Source organism: Syngnathus leptorhynchus, chromosome 4, assembly GCF_054491065.1.
Source record: "Syngnathus leptorhynchus isolate UIUO chromosome 4, UIUO_Slep, whole genome shotgun sequence".
Lineage (NCBI taxonomy): Eukaryota > Metazoa > Chordata > Actinopteri > Syngnathiformes > Syngnathidae > Syngnathus > Syngnathus leptorhynchus.
This window is the reverse complement of record NC_141198.1, coordinates 4542824-4555433: the sequence shown is the minus strand read 5'-3', so window position 1 is coordinate 4555433 and position 12610 is coordinate 4542824.

Sequence of the window (12610 nt, the reverse complement as noted above, 5' to 3'; positions counted from 1 at the left end):
AGCTAATTAGACATGATGAAAATACTTTTTTTAAAATTAAATTTAGGAAAGTCTGAAGGTAACAGTTTGAAAAAAATAATGTCATCCATCCATCCATCCATCCATCCATCCATCCATCCATCCATCCATCCATCCATCCATCCATCCATCCATCCATCCTTTCAACCACCCACCCACCCAACCGTCAGTCAGAAAGAAAGAAAGAAAGAAAGAAAGAAAGAAAGAAAGAAAGAAAGAAAGAAAGAAAGAAAGAAAGAAAGAAAGAAAGTGAATGAGTGAGTACTGGTGCAACACATTATTAAATCAATGTGATTAAAATGGTGGAGTGCATGTTTCAGTGTAGCTACACCTTATGGTGGCTGCCAAAGAGCTTTACAAAGCCTCACATTCACTTGTTGTCCGTTCCAGTTTGCCGCTCAACTGTAGTTGGGGGATGCAGGCAGTGGCGTAGCATGGGTCCCCTGGGGCCCCAAGAAAGAAGGTAGTTAGGGGAAGTGGGGGGTGTATTGGGCCAAAATACCAAAATGTGTTATTGTATTTTTATTACAAAGCATCCATTAATTTTCTGTGATCCGAAGTAACAAAATAGATAAATGAATAATATACTTAAGTTATAGATCATACTAATTACACTTTTGTGTCTGACACTGATGCTGCTGTGGCATGTACAGTTAAAGCAAATACAACTTATACAACTAAAAATCAATACTTACTTCATGTAGGATCACTCCTTTCATATAAATCATTCAACAAAGCTTGGTTGGGACTGCACCAATCTAAGTTGTGTGGCAAACCCAACTATATTTTTCTTCCAAGTTGGAGGCACAGCACAACCACAAAGGTATATATTGCTTTCTTTTGAAATTGCTCATTTATTTTCATTTTTAGTGATTGTATTTGGTAATTACAAATTCCATGTGTAAGAATAAATAGTAATGACAAGTTTTATTATGATCGCAGTATTTTAAAGGTGTATTTTTTTTCCCACTTTTGTGGCGCCTTTAGCGTTCGTCTATTTTGTCCAAAGGGCAAGATGGCCTCACTCCAAACGAAACAATTGCACAGAGACTGAGATCAACCGAAGTCAAATTCCTTGTTTGGCATGCACAAACTTAGCCAATAAAGCTGATTCTGATTTCATTGCATTTTATCAATGATAATAATGTGAAGTTTTATTTTGCACACTTTTAATGCTAACACTGACTAAAAGGGAAAACAAATGTGTCTGTGAAGTGTTTACTCGTAGTGTTAATTTACTTCTTAGTGAGTTAAAAGTGCTTAACCATTTTAAACACATTGATTTAACTCTGAAGGGTGTGCAGCTATATCATCTCTGAAGAGTTAAACTTTGTGGGAATCAAATCAACACTGGATTGCTATCTGTCTGTCTGTCTGTCTGTCTGTCTGTCTGCCTGCCTGCCTGCCTGCCTGCCTGCCTGCCTGCCTGCCTGCCTGCCTGCCTGCCTGCCTGCCTGCCTGCCTGCCTGCCTGCCTATCTATCTATCTATCTATCTATCTATCTATCTATCTATCTATCTATCTATCTATCTATCTATCTATCTATCTATCTATCTATCTATCTATCTATCTATCTATCTATCTATCTATCTATCTATCTATCTATCTATCTATCTATCTATCTATCTATCTATCTATCTATCTATCTATCTATCTATCTATCTATCTATCTATCTATCTATCTATCTATCTATCTATCTATCTACCTACCTACCTACCTACCTACCTACCTACCTACCTACCTACCTACCTACCTACCTACCTACCTACCTACCTACCTACCTATCTATCTATCTATCTATCTATCTATCTATCTATCTATCTATCTATCTATCTATCTATCTATCTATCTATCTATCTATCTATCTATCTAAAATAGATAGAAATAAAAATAGAACGGATAAGCAAAGAAAAAAACAAATTGTGTATCTACCTACCTACCTACCTACCTACCTACCTACCTACCTACCTACCTACCTACCCCCCCCCCCCACACACACACACACATTGATGAAAGTCTAAAAAACCTAAGCGAAGAAATTACATAATTAACAGCAGTAATTAGTTTGCATTGGCCTGTCCAGAATAATCTTCTTGCAAGGCTGTCATATGAAAATAGATAGGAGAAACACTGCTGCTGGTCGAAATCCCAAGATGTCTCATTAGAGTGCCTGCTCGCTGTATCTTTCTGTTTTAAGCAGTAGAGGGACATATAGGATTTATTGATCATCTAACCTTCCCTCTCTCTGTCTTGAGTTTAAAATGAACAGAACAGCATTGCTGTCCTCTCCTATGCTCTACTATGAGGAGGGCTTATGATTGCCATATACTTGCAGTACATGGCCCTGAACCTTATGCATACTACATTTCGTCTTTCTCTGCAGACTTCACTGAAGGAAAAAACCCTGAAGCCTTCAAGTTTATTTAAACCCTTTGAATAGGTCGGGAAACATTTGAGTTATTCCAGGAAGCAGGTGGCCAACCTCGCAACCAGACCCATGTGTGGTTTTGATGAATGGTACATTTCTTTCTAGAGCTTCTATTAAAAATCCAGACCTATGGGTAGTAAGCAGTCACCCAACTGACTTATGATAAAAAAATATGAACAAAAACTTGTGCTTTGCGTACAACAAAGATGGCAACATTCAAAGTACTATATTTCAAAAGTCTATGTTAAAAGTTGATGGGCCCTATGCTTTTAATGCATAAGGCAGAAAATCACAGAATAGTATTTGTCGCTTTCCCGTGACTCCAGCATCTCACCAGAGGGCACCTAGGAGGCATCCTAACCAGAGGCTAGAGGCACCTCTGGCTGCTCTCCATTCGGAGGAGCAACGGCCCTCCCAGGTGACCGAGCTTTTCATCCTATCTCTAAAGGAGAGCCCAGACTCCCTGTGTGGGAAACTAGGTGAAGGTAGGAATGTAGATCGATCAGAAAATTGAGGGCTTCATCCTTTAGATCAGCTCCTTCTTTGCCACGAGGGATGGTACAAAGCCTGCATCACTGCAGACGCTGCACCAATCCATTTCTCTATCTCCCATTTCATTCTTCCCTCATTTGTGATTAAGACCCCATAATACTTGAACTACACATTATTGTATTCTCCTTTTCAACTGCAGATTATCATCGAGATTAACAGGGGACCTTTCATCTTTAAATTATTCCCTTGTTATAAGGCCAATTTTCTCGAGTTACTCATGAAGGAATATGATGTAATTTACAAGCACACACTGCTGTGTTTGGTGGTATTAATGTTAAACTAAAATTAACTATAAAACTGAACTTTTACATATGGATGTAGTATTTTTTATCAAGAAATGTTTCACAAACAGATTCTGATTTTAATTGATTTACCACAAGATGATCAAATAAACAAGATGAAAAATAAAAAAATACGTATCTTTGACATGGACAAAATTGTCCTGTAGAATGTACTGAGCATGAGGAAAACCTAGTCAAATCTAGTCCCATATGTTAGTTGTTAAATGCATATCATTCATAATTTAAAAGAAAATTGACCTGAAGGTCCAGTAGAAAAAGCTAATACAATGGGATTGTGTCAGTCATTCATAGTTTATAAATAGACTGTGTTCTGTCCTATTCTTTTTTTTTTTTTGCAGTGAAGTGATGTCATCAGACTTGGTGGAGCCCTCTGTCTGCAAGTCTAAGGTTATGGAACAACACCATCCCCTACTGCTGACAAACAACAAAAGAGTGGGTGGAATCTTGTCTGCCTCACTCCCAGTATCTTTTACTGCTTATTTGCCACCACCTATTTACATAACTATCATGGATGTCATCTTTAATTGTTTCAAAACAAATATTAGTCTTTTTGTACTCGAACTAACCAATCAATTAGTAAACACAGGTGAGGCTGTAAACGAGGATTGGGTGCATTATATGATAAGGCAACAAAACATTTGTCTTGCCAAAATCTGACCTTTCTGTTATCAATATTTCTGCAGTGAAGCAAATTTATTTTCATACATTCCACCTCATTTGGGAGAGTTTCAGCTTTCATAGGAGTCATTTCTAAAACCAATGAATACATTTAAAGTCAGGTTATAAGCTTTTGTTTCTACAACAAGCGACATAACTTCTGTCAGGGACTGTATTGTCAATATGAACAATTACAGTAACCCAACATATTATATATACCGTAATTTTTGGACTATAAGTCGCTCCTGAGTACAAGTCGCACCAGCCATAAAATGCACAATAAAGTGAAAAAAAACATATATAAGTCGCACTTTTGGGGCAAATTTATTTGTCAAAATCCAACACCAAAAACAGACATGAACCAGCAACAACAGGCTAAACGATACGGTATGCTAACGTGACATATACACAAACGAAGAGCTGAGAACGGGCCTGATGTAGCATTCAGAGTTATTCAAGTAAGTATTACATAAATAACACATTTATCAAACCATTTGTGTCACTCCAAATCATTAAATGCATCGATATTGCTTTATGTAAACAATGCCGCGTATGCGCCGCATATGCTGACGTCTGACCCGTTGTAAGTTGCATTTCTAATTATTCCACAGACCCATATAACGATATATAAAGTATATTTCAAATAACAACAATATTATCAAACCATCTGTGTCACTCCAAATCATTAAATCCATCGCTCAAATTCCTCGTTCTTTATGTCAACAACGCCGCGCGTGCGCTGCAGAGATCTAGTATATAACGATATTGTAGCGTTAACAGTACCAGGAAAGACGTGGGTTTGGTAAACGTCTCTTTATTTAACAAAACAAGAGTCCAACGAGCCAACAACTACTGAACTTCCAGCCATGGAGGTGGAAGAGAGCTCCATAAATAGGATCGGGCGTGCGTAAAAGCCATGTCCGAGCCCCATCCACCGTCCCCGGACAATCACCCGGCCGAGCGCCGGCCTGCGACTTCCATTTCCATCCATATATATATATATATATATATATATATATATATATATATATATATATATATATATATATATATATATATATATATATATATATATATATATATATATTTGTATGCAAGCTGCTATTCGAGCTGCTATTTGAGCTGTGAAAGAAGGTAAATTGTTGGACAGCTCTCAAAGGAGTTGCCACTGTTATGTAAGGGACCTTCTCTGAGGCAGGCCACACGGAAGAGACATAAATTTATTAAAGCATATACAGAAATGGCAAGGCTCAGCATTGCACCATATGGCAAAGTATAGGTTATGAAATTCACAAACAGGGATTTTGTACAGCATTTAAAGGGACTTGTTAAATGAAAAGTTAAATGAGAATTTGCAATATTTGCTTCATCTTAAACTGTGAAATACAGTTTTAAATGCTTGTTGATGCAATTTGAGGACTAAACCCCATCCTTTCGTTCTCTGAACTACTGATCCTCGCAAAGATCGCGGGAGAACTAAAATAGGAGGGAAAATTATTAAATGCCATTTTCCAATATATTTATGGGAAAGAAGATGTATAGCTCTCCATCTTAGAAAGGAATAAAATCATTAGCCCTGTTCCCACTGCCCAATGTCAAGAAACAATGTCAAGAGCTGCCATCAAAGGCCATAAGATGAGACCTTATGCTGCATTGGAGCCCCAACTGGGACAAGTGAACTGAGTGTGCTGCCACCAGAAAGTGAAATAACCTGAAAGATGAACAGACTTTCACCATAAGAGATGCTGGCTGATACAAGACAAGGTTGTGAAAAGATGGTATGACACAACAGAATGACAAAGATACCATTACTTGGTCGCTTGTTCTGGCTACCACAAGGTTGGCCCAAATAGATGGCCAAACTGATTACTAACCAACACACAGAAGGCAAAGGGTCAGAAAAGGAGATTACAATGAAGAGATGACAAGGTCAGAACAAACTGGAAGGGAAGAAACTTAGCAAAACAAAACCCAAACTGGAATTTGAATCACAAAGTAGATCATAGGGTTATAGTGGTAATCATCACTTTCTGGAGAAAATCAGCTTGTGGAATTTGGTTTGCGTGGGGATGTGATACCGAAGGAGGGACTGAAAAACTATCAATGGACACAGGAAAAAACTGAGGGACAAGAGGTGTTATTGACCGACAGCTGGTTTGCTTGGCAGGCTGATGATTGACGCTGTGTCAGGTCAAGTCAAGTCTATTTGTGTAGCCCTGCATCACAAAAGAGTCTCGTGGGGCTTCACAGGCCCAAAGTTCACAAAGATCAACAACATCCCAAGGTCTAAAAACTCCACCATCCGGGCAAAGAAAAAAAAATGGTGGGGGGAGGGAAGAAACCAAGTGATCACAAATGGAAGTCGCTTCCTTCCAGGATGACCGGGCTGCCACGGAATTTCATGTGTCAAATCACACAGTATAGTTCTCTACAATATAACTTAAAACAGCATGAGAGTCCATGTAATGAAATGAAGCACAGCTGTTAGACACTTTCGGGGAAGTGGTTCTTTCTTAGACCTTGTTGCGAGTGGCTGATGAAGAGTTTTCCACAGCAGTGATCTCCAACCATCAGGCAGCTGAGCTGGTACCGAGCCATAGGCCATCTTGGACCAAGCCTCAGTAGGCCGCACAATTGAAAGAAAAAAAAAAAACTTAATTAGCACTTAATTAGGCGAGTTTGAAAAATATATATTTTTGAAGAGTGATTGGATTCCTTCCTTTCCATTTGACACATGTCAAGTTGTCTAGGTTTGTTTTTGTATTAGTAGCTTTTGTTGTTGAATTTTTTTTTTTAGTTTTTTTATATTTACTCTTGACTTTCTAGTTGTTTGTGTGTTCCTTGCATTTTGCATGTGCTTTTGGTTTGAACTTTTTATACTTATAGAGCTCTGTACGCCAAAACCAGCAGACACAAAGACAGCTTATTCCCCCAGGCTGTTGCTCTGATGAACTCACACCACTCTTAGAGTCTCAGAGTCATTGCTGTGCAATAACATCCTGCTCTCCACACCTTTTTGGATTGTCTACACTGTTTGTACTATGTGTCTTCTCTGCATCCATTGCAGCCTGGTCATCCTGGAAGAGGGACCCTCCCATCTGTGGACTCTTCTCAAGGTTTCTCACTTCCCCTAGTCGGATATTTGAGTTTTTCCTTGCCCTCATGGGAGTTTAAGATCAGGGGATGGCTGAGAATATTGTCATTTGTCATTTTCACATGTCCTGAGTGTTGTTAGTCACCTAAATGTTGAACAGAGACTGCGATGTAACGAAGTCAAATTCCTTGTTTGGCACGCTCAAACATGGCGAATAAATTGTTCTTGAATCTTGAATCTTGAATATCTTGCAAGCTCTTTTTGTTACTTTATTCCTTGTGCTTTTTTCAAGTGCCTTTTGTTGTGCATGTAAGGCACACTTGCCAAAATAAATCAGTATTGAACTTTCTTTACTGGTGTCTGCTTCTCTGGGATCAATTTTTTGCCTTCCCAAACATGAGAATATTGAGAGTGAGACAACATTTACTGATAGACTGCTAAAAGCTCAGGTTTCACCAGCCATGCTCAACCAAAACAATAATTCATATACATATAACTTATGCATGGCTTGTTCGACACAGACGTTTTCTGTGATATCAGAAAGGATTAACAGAATTAGTAAATTCTGGACTCCTTTTCCTTCTTTTATAGTAATATCCTTGTATTCAAATAAAGTTCTTGAAAAAGCAAAGTTGCTACAGCAAGTAATGGTTTCCATCCTTGTCCAGGAATAGTGAATGACATATTGAAGAACATTTGCTCCTTTATTGAACTCTCTCTAACCAGAAAAAGGCTTTTTCTATTTTTATGTTTTTTATTTCTTTTGTTGTAAGACGTTTAACGAAGATGCCAAAAGTTATGACAATTTAAATGCAGCTTGCAGGGCCTTCCAATGCAGATGGAACAGCTTAACAAATTGCTTTTTTACCTAGCTGTGTGAAGTCATGAGGGACAGGCTGAGTAATGAAATCATTTGAGCATAGAAAATATTCTCAAGTCCGAGGTATAGGTTGGGAGTGGAACTAACCAATTAATCATTTTAGAAGCAAGGAAGAGCATACTCGGATAAGCCGATTTTGTGGAAATTATCAATCAGGATGTTATGATCCACAGTATCATATGCCTTGGATACGATATTGCTTGACACATTTTTGCTCTCCAGTGCCTCCATATTATTCAAAAACCTCATGGGGCACTTCCAGTGTTACTCTCCCTGTTTATTTGTTTGTTTTTATGCTGCTCGTGAGAACAATAGTTGTTAGAAAATGCACGTGGCTGGAGTAGACTACGGGACAGGGTCAGGCGTGACAGACAGCATGCAAGCAGTGTCAACAGCCTCTAACGCCAGACCACAGCAACAACTCAGGTTATTAACAGACCCCCATGTTTCATTCGGCACATACCATGGGTAATGAAATTCCATGTATCTGAGGATTATGATGAGCTAACTCCATTTGTGCAGCAGTGCTGCCACCATTTAAACATTTTTTGCAATCAATCTGACACACGCTTTAATAGCAGTAGTCGATATTATCTCCTCAAACCCTCCAAAAGTACACTCCAGTAATGGGAATAGTATGATTGATGGTGAAATAAAGTATGAGGATTTGTGGTGTTGAGTCTTTCTTTGAAGATAGTCTCATCACTGCGAATATTACTTCATGAAACGCTTCAGAGGATTGCAGTCCATTACACTAGTCCATTGATGACAGAGGATTATTTCATTTGACAGGTCGTAGGAAAGGTAGGCTTTTGCCTGGAGGCTTGACAATTTACTTTATGATCACCTACTGAGTGTTCAACACGTAAATTGTGTGGGTGATTCATTTGGACATTGCGCTATGGTGAGAGGATGAGAATGCTTCAACAATAAAACAAAAACAGAAGGCCAATCACATAATTAACCTCTGTAAATCACTTCATGTGACTTTTTTACAATGTTCTAGCTAACCACAAAATTCTAAAGCTGAAAGGCTGAGATCCGATTGCAGAATTTCACATTTTTAGACAGACGAGATCTCTCTCATGCCAGTCATCTCTACCTTCCATGTTCAGGCTTCTTGCAGGTCTGCATGTCTTTTTAGCTTGCATTTTTTCGTGTGTGTGTGTGTTGGGTTAGGGTTCGGCAAGTCAATGAGAATTGGGTTGTTCCCCAGAACAAGTTCAATCATTGATTTAAAAAGAATAGCCAAAAGTGGGCAAGCACATTGTTTGATGGCAGCCATCGAGTTACCATAACTGACACATGCTAGAAATGTTACAGTAGAATAATATTATGTGTTATTATCCATAGGCAGCTTCATAACACAGCATTACAGAAAAATTAAAGTAGCACTATATGCGTGCTTTAAGGACTATTGTTGCCATAGCAGCTGTGTGTCAATTCCATCCATCCATCCATTTTCTGAACCGCTTAGTCCCCACGGGGGTCGCGGGCGTGCTGGAGCCTATCCCAGCCGTCATCGGGCAGTAGGCGGGGGACACCCGGAACTGGTTGCCAACCAATCGGAGGGCACACAGAGACGAACAACCATTCCCACTCGCGCCTAGGGACAATTTGGAGTGCTCAATCGGCCTATCAAGCATGTTTTTGGGATGTGGGAGGAAACCGGAGTGCCCGGAGAAAACCCACGCGGACACGGGGAGAACATGCAAACTCGACACAGGGAGGGCCGGAGGTGGGATCGAACCCGCACCCTCCTAACTGTGAGGCGGACGTGCTACCCACTGCTCCACCGAGCCGCCTGTGTCAATTCCATCTGGGAAAATTACTTAAATCAACCTCAAATAAACCCTAGTAAATTACAGATACAGATAACTTTGGGATAGAGCTAAGGTACACCTTGGACTGGTCGAGTCAAATACACGCAAGCTCAGAAAAACATGTAACCTCCACAATGGAAATGCCTGAGCTGAGATTTGTTGGCAGAGCCTTTCCACTTTGAGGCTGACATGCTAACCGCAACTTCACCGTTAGCAAAGTTAAATCAATTTGATTTTGATAAAGAAACAATGTTAGTGAATTCAACAATTAGGCCTTGTAGCAATTTACAATATAATTGTAAAGTGATTCAAACTATCTTTGGTTAGAGTGTAATTGCATGATGGGGCTTTAACTTTAAGTTGCCACCATGTTAATAACATTATAATAACCTTAGGGAAATGCAAGGCGTATTAATTACAAACTTAGCCTTGTGTAAATTAAAAATCTCACTCAGAGATCCAGGACAAGTCAGTAATCCGTTTATGTTAATCCTTCAACAGAGTATCAGAATGCTAAATAAAAGCTTAGTTGAAAGACAAAAGCTTTCAAATCTTAAAACCTGATGGATTAAATGTCATGCTTCAGACATTTGAGAGCTTGGATAGTGGATCTGAAAACGTGGATATTGAGTAATTTATAAAGACTTTGATACAAAATGATGAGAAAATGCCTTCATTTGTTCATTGTGGAGAAAAATATTGGGGTCAATTTACCATCAGGGTAACTATGGGACACGGTTGTATTATGTAGTAATGATACAGACATCAAGAGAGGAGGAATAGATAAATGGTTAAGCTAAAGGTAGATGTACGTTGCACTCCCAATGTATTGGAATACCCAGGCCAAGTCCTGACTGAAAACTTTGCGTCTGACATGAGAAGTCCAACACTGCTGCCAGGTATTTACATATGAATACAACTTAGCCCAAGCACAGCATTTACAACAGAAAATGATGGTGGTGGTCCACTACAAAAATTTGTTTTCACAATTTTCAAGCCACCTTTTTTAAAAATAGGCCCATCTGGCAGCAACACCATTCAACAATTTATTTTCACTTTAAGAGGACTTTAATGAATGAAATCCTCATGAAGCCGTACCTTTAAATATAATATGCATAATAGTATCGGGCGGCACGGTGGTACTCTACTTAGCACGTCGGCGCACTGGTTAGCACGTCCGCCTCACCGTTCAGAAGGTGCAGGTTCGATTCCTGTGTGGAGTTTGCATGTTCTCCCCGTGCCTACGTGGGATTTCTCCGGGCACTTTGGTCTCATCCCACATCCCAAAAACATGCTTGGTAGGCCAATTGAGCACTCTAAATTGCCCCTAGGTGTGAGTGCAAATGCGGATGATTGTTCGCAATTGGCTGGCAACCGGTTCAGCGTGTCCCCTGCCTACTACCTGATGACGGCTGGGATAGGCTCCAGCTGGCCACGCGACCCACGTGGGAACAAGCGGTACAGGAAATGGATGGATGGATGGATGGATGGACAGACGGCTGGATGGATGTATGGATAATAGTATCGTGTTCGGCACGTGTTCGATCCTCCAGTAACTTGGACAGCGCACTGTCCCTGCTGCCCGACCATTCCTGTACGCTGCCTGGCCTGACACTCTACCTGTCCCTGACCACGTCTCTGCTCTACGTCATGTCTGCCGTTTTTTCCTTCGTTCCAGTCTCCCACTTCCCTTTTCCTTAAATAAAGTAGTTTGGGTTGCACATAATTGCCCTGCACCCTCCGTGACAGTGTTATCGCATACAAACGGGAATGTTTATCACTTGACTCATTTTGATCTTTTGATGCCACAACAAATATAACACATTTAAATGCATATATCAAAACCAAAGGAGTTGACAATATTGTTTCAATACTTCTGAGGATAGACAGCTATCCTGAAGCAATGGAATTGAAAACACTTTCCCAAGGGATTGTCCTATTGTCCATAAACGCATCAACCAATTCTACAGCTGTAAAAAAACATTATGTCACTACTCAAGTCACTAAGATGAGAAAGCCTTATTGCAGGCTGTAATAAAAAACGAGATAAAATGTATCTCTTTGCAATGTCTTGTGAATTGTTTTTGTTTTCATTTTATACAATAATTTCTAAAACTGACAGGGTTATTTATTTATTTACTTATTTGTTTATTTATTTATTTAAGCCTTGGTAAAGATTTGGGCAAAGGGAGCTGAAATATAAATCTTAAATGGCAGCAAATAATAATTTAAGTGCTAATTCGGTCAGTTTATACATTGCCGTTGAGCATTTTACACACTGTGTTGGCCACATGAAATGAGAATTTTCCTGTCCAACAGTCCACATATCCGAATTAATGTTTCTTCGTCAGATGGTTTTCTCATTTAAAAAAGGAACACTCCCCCCTTAGAACCAGAATGGAAAGCTTAAGGAAGGAGTACTGAGACCCTGGGGACCACGACATTCTCGGGTTACCAGGTTGACCATAACTCAATGAGGAGATGGCAACACTAAAAAATGAGAAAAAAAAGAGAAATAGAAAACCACCCATTGATGAAAAAAAATAAAGAGCAAATTGAAAGACCAATCTCTTATGCGACAAAGCACAATATCAAACAGAAAAAAGTGGGCAATATATCATTAGCGATTTACCATGTGATATTACCATCTATACTTTTAATATGTGTTAGATCAGTTGTCACGTTATTGTAGTCAATACGACAGATTCTACATTAACAGGATTTCACATGGATATAAAGCATTTTCATTGAATAAAATAGAAGCCAAATAAAAATAGTTTGTTCGTTTGTTTATTAATTCATTTCCTAATGCCCTTCCTAGCAAATCATGGGCAAGTGGCAGTGTACATCTTGGA